Raw genomic sequence first — 12,358 nt, forward strand, 5'->3', positions numbered from 1 at the left:
ATTACCGAGTAACATCGAGAGAAAAGGATAAAGAGAGAGAGAGAGAGAGAAAGAGAGAGAAAAAAGAGAGAGAGCGGGGCCACCCACCAACCTCAATCAACCTCTCGAGAGCAGGAGCGCCGGCCACCTTCTCGTCTTCTTCCACTGCGAGAACGGAGGTCCTCGAGAACTTCCCTCCCTCCCCTTTCACCTCCCTCATTTCTTCCACAGCGATTGCTACGGTTCTATAATCGCTCTCATGGCCGTCGCCGCTCATCCTTCGAATGGAACGAAAGCGAACCAAATCCATCAGCAGCATTCGTATGTATACAGGTACTCCTCGCTGTGAAAGTGAAACTCAGATTCAACCCATTCTCGGTAGCAGCACACCGTACTCTGAAAATCGAATGACAATAACTAGAATTTAATGACGGCGAAGCAAATTAATCCCGATCCGAACTTATTAAATTGCACTCGCATCTTTTATTCGCCACTTTGAAAACTTTTCAAGCTTAATTAATATTTTTACGCGTAAATAATATGACATCCTGGATTTAATAATCAGAAAATTTATTTAATAATCAAGATGACATTATTCTACTTGTGTCGAATTGCCTTCATTACTTAGAGTTTTTAATTTTATAATAAAAGTATATATTTTGTAATTAATAAATATAGAATTTATAAAAAGAATAAAATCCCGGCATTTTAATTCATTGATCCCAAGATTTAGGATGAAAGAATTCAAATTATCTAAAATTCGATATTTGAACAACAGATAAGCTGATGGTATATATTTAAATAATCACATTCTTATATTCAAATATCTGAAATATGCATGAAAAGACATGTACATTGTAATAAAAGTCAATAAAACCCATGGCGTTTTCTACAGTTAATATTGACAGGCTACTGGCTTTTGACAGTAATTCTTAACTTCTGAAACGCTGAAATGGTCGATTCGATCGCTTTAGTACGGTTATACCTATATAATGTTAATCTCACAATTTCAACCATAGTCGCAAACTTCTTGGCGATGTAGCAAACTTTATTGGCAATATTTTAAATTCTGCTACCGCGTATGTATTCGCCGACTTTTACACCTGCCTGTGCGACTTACAATCGTGATGCCTTTCGTACAGCACCAAGCTTAATATTTACAGCTTAATATAAAATCGTATGGGGTAAATACGTGCAAATGATTATGCACGTAATCGTATTTTGGAGGAACAAATAAAGTGAGACTCGATAAATTCCATCGGATCGATAAAATACCAGCGAGTATTATTATACATATAAATACTAATACTATACACCACAAAATAGTTGTACTAAACAGTTGTACCGCAATTTTAATGCACTCAATGTCATTCGTTATAAATGTTGGTAGCCAAATAACATAATCATAAATCTCGCGTGTAAAATCTAAATGGAGAAAAGTCTTGTCGTTCAACGAGAAATAAATGAACATCTGCGACAATTTCCGCTATATATAACTATAACCCACTTCTTTATCGCAATACATATATTTACCAATCGGATATAGGATAAATACATAATAAATGAAACCGCGCGGAAAACGAAAAGGACTTTATATATAATAAAATAGATCAATATCTATCTATAACAATCGTCGTGGCAGCAATGACACTTCCGATTTGCCCACTCCTTGTATAATTTTAGCACCTTGCAGCTGCGGGAAGTAACTGTAAGACTTTATTTACACCAGTAATCTCAAAGCGAGTAAGAGTTGCTAGCTGCATCGCACTTGCAGTATCACGCCCGATATCGAGTAATGTAAAGATTGTAATAAACGAGGCAGCGTATACCGGCAGTAATTAATTAAATGCAATAGTATCCAATAGAAGAAGGATATATACAATATATACTAGAGATACGATAAGGGAGCTAATATACAGTTGGCGAGGAATCGAAAAGTATCAGCGGTAATAAATTTTGAATGACTCTTCTCTTGCACGGCAAACAAATATATTTCTCCTTGGCATATACGGATTGCGTTTAAAGCGCTCCTTAGCTCGATACTTTATAGCTATCAAGATTAGATTGTTCAATTATCTATTGAACACCCTCTTAGCATATTAAGCAATAGTAAAGATAGAAATCTTCTAATTTGTGTCTCGTAATTTTGAAATTTACAAATGTAACATTTATTTTTCTTCTCTTCTGTGATGAATAAATTTTATATGTAGACAATCAACAATAATTTAGGTAGTATACATGTCTCGTTTGAATAAAATATTATTTCAAAATTTATTCTCCTCAAGGAGATAATGGGAGTATAATAAATGGAAAAGATTTATTTAAACTCATTAAAAATTTTTATTTCAAGTAATATTTGAAATTTTAGAATTTGTTACATTTAAAAATATTTTATTTCTAATTATTTTTAATATTATCTTAAGTGTAAAGAAAATAATTAGGAAAGTGATATAAAAAAATAGTGATATAAGAAAATCGGTGCACATTTATTTAAAATTCAAAAGTAATTATTTATTTAATGCTGATTTACATTTAAAAAATTAATATTATTTATATTATAACACTATTTTTGTAAAAAATATAATAAACTAATAAATAAAATAATAAGAGCCTTTCATCAGTCGGTTTCTGTTTTTTGCTTCGATAGCTTCGTGCACACTAAATCCCGTACGTAGCTCGTATATGCATAGCTCGCATTGAATGAAGGTGCAGAAAACACATACATATATGCGAAGTAGCGGCTACGAGGCTCGTACGATTTGCTGGGTAATCTTAGGGCGAGGTGCGCGGCCTTTGCGACTGGATGGCCGGCATCGCAGGTGGTGAACCCGCGCGAAATTGAAATTGATTCCGCATCGGTAATAAGCGGCTCCCTACGGTCCCGGGTTCCACACACAGTACCATGAATAGCCCCCGAGGTCGTCGGACGGCGAGATTGGCCCACACATGATTGCTACGCTGGCACACAGCTTATATATGTGCATCTCTATGCAGGTGCATGTGGCTAACGAGGCCGATCGATGCGTTTCTCCCTTTCTCTCTCTCTTTGCGCTTATTTCTCGGATCGCGCATACTATTTATCTCAATAATTTTTAGGTACACACACACACACACACACACACACACACACACACACACACACACACACGCACACACACACCGAAAGATTAAATTGATAAATACAAAAAAAATTATTTAGTGTGATAACTATATCTTATTAGAAATTTTTAACGCTGTATAATTGAATAATCAGCATAAAAGAGCAAATTAGTTTGACACAAAAGATTTGTCGTATCTATTAAATAAAATTACAGTTACAGCAATAGTGAGATAAAATTGTCGCCGCTACTTCAAAATCACTTTTCTTCTTTATGTAAACCTAGATTTTCTGACCTTCTTTTCAAAGAAGATTCATATTTCCAACTTAATTTAATAGAATTTAATAAGGAAACGTTAATGCAAAAACCATTTTTAATATTACTTTTACGTTTATTAGGAAAATCACAGTGAGAAATTTCTATCTTTGAGGATGGAAAAATTTATAGTAAATTTATTAGTCACGTCAACTATATTTTGTCGCCTATATTTTAACTTAAAATATATTACATATGTATCGAAATGTGTGTGTATTGGAATTTTTGCAAACATAAAAAGTTAATCGGTTATATTTTACGATAATTCCAGGTTTCTCGCGACATTTTCTTCCTTGTCATTCGATTGTAGAGACCTGAGTGTGTGCAAACGGACGCACAATGGTGCTCTTTGTGCATCTCTATGCGTACATCTTCGTCCGCGCGGACATAAAAGAGGGAATCGCGAAGGGCAAGGACAGAAGGGGAAGCGATGAGAGGAAAGTGTCTCGTGGTTGCATTCAGACGTATTTCTCGTTCGTCGTAGACAAAGGGGAGAATCGTCGGTGATCGTCCTTTCGGCGAAGGGAGGATTTATCCTTAGTCGATTTACAATGCTTTATGGTGTCGGTCTCGCTGCCTCAACAAATAATTGCCAATTAAACGTCCGGCACATCGATCGTCCTCGTTACCAATTGCGAGAAAGCAATGGATATTCCTTCCATCAAGGAATCCGGAGATTTTACTCCTTTTTATCGGGTTTTAATAGTATTCTTTTCGTATGCGATGTTCTCGTGCGTACTTTCATGATTTTTACTTTTCATAAAGTAATTTTTTTTTTTAATTTAAAATTATTTGATAATTGCAAGTACAGTACAATAATAGAATCCAAAAACCATTATGACATTTAATTGACATCTTTGCTAACAAAGATGAATTCAGAACGTTGCCATCTCTCGTAGTACACACAATTTTTCTCCCTTTCTGTCTCGATACGTTCAATGAAAGACTGACGAAAACGCCCCCGTTTCATTGTCTACCAAGTCGCTCGAACGGAATACAATACTTGGTCGCTGCCTGACATGAATAAATGTATTTACGATTTGATGTAGGTGTGTCTGCATGTGCGTGCGTGTATGTGTTTGCGGTGCACCCACAAAAAATCCGAAACGAGATCGCGATCGTGGATTCCGTCCGAGGGACGGGAGATGACGCCAAAAGCAGTTCTTCGAGAAGAAAAGAAAAGTCGCAGGTGGAGAACGAGTTTCGCTCGGTATGACAAAAAATCTGATATCGTCAGCCCAATTTCTTTGATCCGACAAAATTGCCTTTAATCGCTCGACGCTGGCCTTGTGTTACATTGTTATTCCGTAGTCCGCTAAATAGGCATCTAATCGATTTTTCATTGTTCTACTGCCTTTTTATTTCATAATCCACTATTTCTGCAAAGCTAATTCCTTCACTACTCATCGAATCTAGCTAGTTTTATATTAATGAATAACTGCACGATTCATTCGCATTAAAACAATTTTGTTTTTTTTATAAGCTATTTTTATTTTGAACCGTTTTCGCTTTCTTCAGATAAATATTTAACTAGTCATAGATATTTATTGCAATGATTACGTACGGAAACTATATAAAAATGTTCATTGACCTAGCTTTTGTCGTACTAAAATTGTTTTCTCAATTAAAATTTAAAAGAACTTGCAAAATACACTCGTTTAAAAATAGAATATGAAACGTCAGTAACAATGAGAAATTAAAATCTATTATTTAAAATTAAAATTATTTTTTCATAATAAATAATTATTCTTTAAATAATTTAATTATTCAATAAGAACACCTAGCGATTCAACAATTGCTTATATTATTAATCGCTTCAATCAACTCAACTAATTAATTTCATGATTTAAAATTTGTGTCTTCATGACAAGAAATATTTATCAAAAATAAAATTTGACGCAAGCTATTGATTCGAAATAGAAATCAAGGCGATAAGAAGATGAGAATTATAAATTAGCGACATACTTACAAGTGACAATTATTCCTTTAATGATTCGTATATACTTTTCTTGTATTCATATATATATATATATCTTGCATAAGTAATAATCGATCGAGTGATTAATGTATTTGCTGTAAACATTTCAAGCATGTGGCATTTATATCATATAATTTTAACAATGTATGTATATATTCTAATTTATTTTATTATTTTTTATTTTTCTATAATAAAAAAGTGATGAAAACCCATGAAGCGTCCAAGTCAAATTTCGAGATTTATATTATTGCACTTTTTCCGCGTATCTGGATGGACGCTCAATGACGTTGAGAAGTTTAATTATCAACGAATTCAATTTATTGACAGTTTCTAAAACAGTTTTTATTAAGAGATAGAGATTATTAGAACTCTTGAGTTGCTACCAACAGAACTATTAAAACTCTAGAAAATTTTCCACCCCTCGAATCTTAAAATTTTTTGATCCGAAATATGAGAAATCACGATCTAGCAGATAAAATACAATAATATCACGAGCTTTAATCTCAGCTCGATGCTCAGTTTTTTAAAACTTATCTACATTGCATCTCTTTTCATCGAGGGAAAAGAAGAATGCGATATAAGTAATCTCTCTTAATTTTAAAATAAATTCTCTCCAAATTATATTATGTTACAAAATTACATAATAAAACCCTCCCAATGGATACACCTTGATGTTGATGGGAGTTTGGTACCTAAAAGATTTATCCTTAAAGGGAAGCTAAATATCTAAAGTATAGATTGTTAGGAGTCGCGAATAACTCATATGAAAGCATGTTCTGCTCCGACAAGTGATTTAACTCGAATCAGTTAGAATTCGGTCGGTAAGAGCAAGTGATGATCGTCATTTGATCTCAGTCTATCTCTTGTTATACATATACAGTGTCCACCGTACATCAATGGTGTTGCCATATCATGTCTTCATGTGTAACTGAACACACGTATGTTTTGCTTTGATGCTGGCTAAAACAACATATAATTCCTACGATATCATATTGTATATAAATTGCAATGATATGATAACGAATCGTGTCTAAGCAAATTCGAATCATTGTGAGAGCCAAATATGTTCTGAGACAAGAGTAAATTTTTTTCGAATCAACCACCTTCATCCACCTTCTTTCGCTTTGAGCTTAATCCTTGCTCGAAATGACTTTGTCGAAGTAGAAATCTTCTCGTAAAATAGCGTAAAATAAATTTGCTTCGCAGTAATTTGAAAGTGTCATATAAAGTGCCACGCGTCTAATTGTAAGTGCAGGAGTGCTGATGAGTCAACGGATTTTAAGAACCTTGACAATCTGAAAGAACTAGAAGTTTAGACTAGGAGGTCTAGGAGGAGACACCAGCAAAGTAACCCTAGAGTGAGTTTATTATTTATTATCTGCATATTAACATTAATCATGCATGCATGAAAATTATATGATAACTTGTATGTTTATGTTGATATGTTTATTTAAATAATTTAAACAAAAAGAGAAAATTAGAAAGTTCTTTATATAAAAAGTAATATGTTTTCAAAATTCATAAAATTATTTCATTAAATATTTGCTTTTTATTATACGCATCGAATATAAGTATTTCAAATGTTTCTGAAAATATCTGTATCTTGTTAGTAATACATTACAAAAAAACATGACATAAAGCTCTATGAGCTTAATCTACGGACAGTGGACATACATTTTTCCGATATATTACTGGACTAAAAAAAATAAGGTTATAAATAGAAAAATAATCATTGTTAATATTTTTCGACTTTTGCTCTGCCACTTTTTTCTGTTATCTAACATTTTTGAGAAAATTTCTGTAGAAAAATAGGCAGTTATTTTAGACCATCCTGTACAAATAGACGTGTGCAACACGAAGGAGAAAAGACTTATACATACGTGAACATCCGTACATACATTGGTTGGATCAACGAATAAATATAATACTCTGGTGTAGGCGGCCATTGTTTGCACGCCTAAAGTGTGCAAGAAACCGATCGTAAATCGAAGATTTCGAAGTTAATGGTCAACCGAGACGCACGAGCCCCTTTCATTCGTGGGAAGACCAATGGTGGTGAGCACTGTTGTTCTCTGTTTTCTCACCTCGATTGTTTCATTTGCAACGAAAACGTTATTTGTCTTGTAAAAAAAATGTCACAGTTATGGGAGACAATGCACATTTCTCCATTACATCATTTTCACATTTTTATAATCTCTCTGTTCGTTACTTTTACTGTTTATTATTAGATAACTTTCAAAATAATCAAATAAAAGAAATTGGATTAATTAGCAAGACTTTAAATTAATTATCACTTTTATTAGAAAGCAGAGATGTGAGATTTAACATGAGAGAAAAAAATGCCAAAACTAATATATTCCTATTTCTATCGAATTAAGTGTTTCTTTTAATCAAAATTGATTTAAATTTGATCCACTGAATTATTTCTATACTCATTAAAAAGCTTACTGTTTTTCATAGCTTATTTATAAATCAACTAATATTAAACAAGTTTTTAAATTTCAAAAGTAATTGACATTGAAATTAAGATTGTTTAAATGTACATAAAATTTAATTCGGTAATGTTAACATATTAAAAATAAAAATAAAAATAAAAATAAAAATAAAAATAAACGGCGCAATATATTGAAACAACATTAACAAAGAACACATCGAATAGTGGACGTTTCGGCTTGACATTTCAAGCTCTCTTCAGCGCAATAATAAATCCAATTAATCATATACGTAATAAAACCTCAAATACAGTCAAAACGCTCTACTAAAACATGCATTGTTTCCAAAAAACCTCATTTTAATGCATGTTTTAGTAGAACGTTTTGACTGTATTTGAGGTTTTATTACGTGTAGGATTAATATTATTGCGCTGAAGAGAGCTTGAAATGTCAAGCCGAAATGTCCGCTATTCGATGTTTTTTATTAAAATTGTTTCAATATATTGCGCTGTCTATTTTTATTTTTATTTTTATTTTTAATATGATAATATTACCGAATTAAACTTTATGTACATTTAAACAATCATAATTTCATAAAAATAGTTCTTCATACCTTGTACCCATTAATTTTTCAAATTTTTTATAAACGTAGAGTTTTAAAATAAAACAAATATTTTCCCATTAACATATAACGAATAGCTATAATTTTCTCTCGCGCATAGGTCATGGGAATAGTGAATATACCGCGGTTTTATTTTTCTTTTCTTTTGTCGGCGTTTAAGAAAAAGTATTCACAAAAAGCAGGTACAAGAATGTTTACAGTCATTGATAAAGACAATGTTTTATAGATTAGTTAAGTCCCATTTTAAACGCTCGCGTTTCTCTCGCTGAAAACACAATCTACATCTAAACAAAATCGGTATTGAGGTCAATAAACGTCGTGGACTTGGATACACTCATAATGAGATAGTTGACTTGGCAGGCAATAGCACGTATACAGCTGATAACCTTCGTACAGCTTACGCAGTATAATGGGATAGTTTGAATTCCTGAAGAAAGATAAACAAGCCTAAGCTAATTGAAAAACGTAAGAACATACTTGAAGTAGAAAGCATTTATTCATTCGAGTTGTGTGCTATAAAAATAATAAAATAAATATAACACATTCGTACAACTCTAGTTTGCATTAGTATATTATAGATTTTCAGATAACGAGTAATTAATTAACGTATAAATAATTAATTACTTTTAAAATAAATTTTGTAGAGTAGCAGTAGAGAGGAAAAAATGTACCTATCGTCTATTGTAAAAAAATATTACACGCAAATAATTTTTTCGAGTCGACGAAAATGATCATGATAATTCGAGACAGACCGTTTGTCGATCTCGCCGTTCGCGATCCTCGACAATCTGTCTGGATGAAGAGCAACAGACGCAAGAAATGCGGGAAGGCAGGCAGCTCTCTTTTAGAGCTCTAACGATCGCAATAGCTCTACATTATTTATACCTCGTCGGCGATCTAGCTCGACTTGCAACTACGAATCGGGAAAACGAAATGCGAAACGATTGTCTTATTACTCGTCGTACTATGTCGGAATGTCTCTTCCGCGACGGATAGAATTGCGATTTATTGGTCGTCGGACTGTACTATTTACGAATGCTCTTCATCTTTTTATCTCAAATAGTCATACGGCTCGATGCCAATGAGCCACTTGTAATGTAAACGCATGTCAATAATGTTCGCAAGTTATAACGTAGGATGATCGGAAATGGAAGATACCGGATTTGATGGTGTATACTATTTTTGCGAATTTTCTCTTTACTGTTGGAAAATAATGTCTCGTAGTAAACGTAAATAAATGAAGCCGATAAAGTTGTTGAACAAAAAGACACAAAGGTAAGTTAAACTACTCATTGTGAAGTATCATGAATTTATACTTATTAGTCTTTCGTAAAAAGCAAAGAAAAATTTCTAAAATTACTATAACTATTAAAAAAAATTACGATTTTAATAAATTATTCTTACATGTATTCCATTATTATTACATGTATTCGTGTACCCTAATACGGTTTCGTTTAATAAATTACTTTTGAAATATATGGGCAACTTGCGCGACTTCTCTAGTGCTGACCTAGATCCCTTAATTGACATTCGGAAGATGAGTTTGGATATTCAAATATATCCTGACAGTGGAATGATTCAGAGACGAATCTATATCGCGCGTCTGATTTCTCCCAACGATTCAGTTATTTATTAATCAAAATTTCTAGAGCTTTCATGCTCAGGTGCACTCAACCTGCGAAATGTCAATCACGTTAACCGAATTGAACATGCCGGATGTATTATTGAATGTGGATACAGACCTGCTGTAGCCCAAATTACGTGATACCGTCCGTTAATGCATGAAATGTGTGCAAAGGTATTTTCGAATAAGATAAAATAATATTTGATCTCGACTAGTGACTCCCTTTTCGTCATTTAATAATAGATGAAGCAAGCATGTAGCTCTCAATTTATTTACAAGCGTGCAATTCTAAAATTAATCGCTTAAAAGCATATAAATTTTTCTTTGCATGTAAAAAAGAAATAATTTTTATCGTTTGCTAGATACGTCATTTTTTCATTTTCACTAAATGATATAAATTAACATTCTATCTAAATCTTTTTTGTAGAAAAAACAAATTATTTTCTTGTAAAACATATTTGTATTTTTTAATCCGTTTAATTTTCAGTAATTCAGAATGACAGTTAATTAGTAACCATAATTCTAATATTAAAACGGCACTGCAAAAATAATCAATCATGTCATAATGATTAATTTATTACGAGTTATTTCCTTATTTGTCAAAATCTCGATTTCTCTCTAAAGCATAAATAAAAAGGCATCCGATCGTCTGTAATGTTCGAGCGATGAAAGAACACGAATATGAACACAGTGCACAGAAAAAGATAAAAGAAACAGATAAAAAAAAGAGAGAGAGAGAGAGAGGGACGAAGGACATTAAGCTGTAAATATGGCTTGCGTGATTTCGCGTGGGCGAGCATCGGCAATTACGATGCGAGGAGCAACCGATGAACGAAGTCACCGCCGTCTTAACGAGCGGAGAGGGGTTCTCTCTCCGAATCGAATACCCTTTCTCTTTAGCGTTGCCGCAATCGTGGTGTCCCACGAATTTTTAAGGGATACCTTTGTGAGAGACAACAGCCGCCGTCACTCCTCACACAGTTTTCCCGGCCGTTCTCAGCCAAAAGGAAGAGAAAGGAAGGCGTGGGACAGGAGGGGAGCAAGAGGAAGGAGTCATCCTCGGGAGCAGCAACCTGCAGACTGGCCTTTTTATCGCGCCGACCGGGGAGCCGGCTTTACGAGGAGTCTCATAACGGAAATTTACGGTTCTCCCTTGCCTTTCCCTCCATCCCTGTCCGCTCCTCATCCCGCTTCTCCTCTCTTTCGCGTCTCACGCTTCTTCCTTCCTCACTTTATCTTTCTTCGCCTCTCATCGCGTTTTGTACCTGTGCTGTGATATTTTCAAAGAGCATTTTCGATGATCGGCGAAACTCTTCGGCGAGGAATTGGAAAGAATTAATGCCGATTAATTAAATCCATCCAATGGTCACCTTGTGTGGTCTCACGAGACACAACGAATAGTGAACAATTTAAAAAAATTTTAAAAAGAAAGTACTTAAACCTAAAGGGTCAGTCTGTGCTCAGTCAAGCGACATTAACGATCGATAAATGATCTCTACGCCCACGCTTTCCGCAAATTGAGATAGGATTCGCAAAGCTGTATATATCTTTCTAACATATCGTATGACAACATGGAAAATCAATTAAACGCAAAAAATTAAACATGAAACTTTTATAGGCTGTTGTTTCGATTTTATATAATTGTCCAGGTGATCAAAATAGATGTGACATGTTATGATTTATCTGTCTTTTGGAGTAGTAAAAATATTTCAATATTTTTTAGTATTTTAATCGCGTTATTAAAAATAATTTTTTATTATATATCAGTAAAAAGATTAGATAAATTTGAAATTGTATAATAAGATGTAATGCTGATATTTATTCTTTTTAGATTTTATGAAAACATATGAGCAAATTAGACAATAGAATTACAAAAATTGTTATCTAAATTCCAAATTTGTAAATTAACTAAAAAAAAAAGTATATCTACAAGTTTATATATCTTCTATTTACATCTCATCAACTTCTTGTAATATCACTATACTATTATTGACTGAAGACATTTGTATAGCGACTGATTATCGTATCTAACGCATGCTGGACACTCATATATCGATCGGGATAATGTTCTCATTGCCCAATAGTAATAGCCAGTCAACTGCAAGTAAAGCGATTAAAGCCCATGCTGGCAAATAAATATTTCAATGTCGAAGAGTGTCGTCCGATCGGCCGCGACGGACCCGACGCGATGCGCGGCAATCACCTGCGGCAGCACCGCGTCACAAAGTGCGTAAGAAGAAAGGTGCATACGATATATCCCGAGATAAGCATCTTCCGTCCGTCCATCCTTCCGTCTATCGGACGGCACGT

Source organism: Anoplolepis gracilipes, chromosome 1 (assembly GCF_047496725.1).
Source record: "Anoplolepis gracilipes chromosome 1, ASM4749672v1, whole genome shotgun sequence".
Classification (NCBI taxonomy): domain Eukaryota; kingdom Metazoa; phylum Arthropoda; class Insecta; order Hymenoptera; family Formicidae; genus Anoplolepis; species Anoplolepis gracilipes.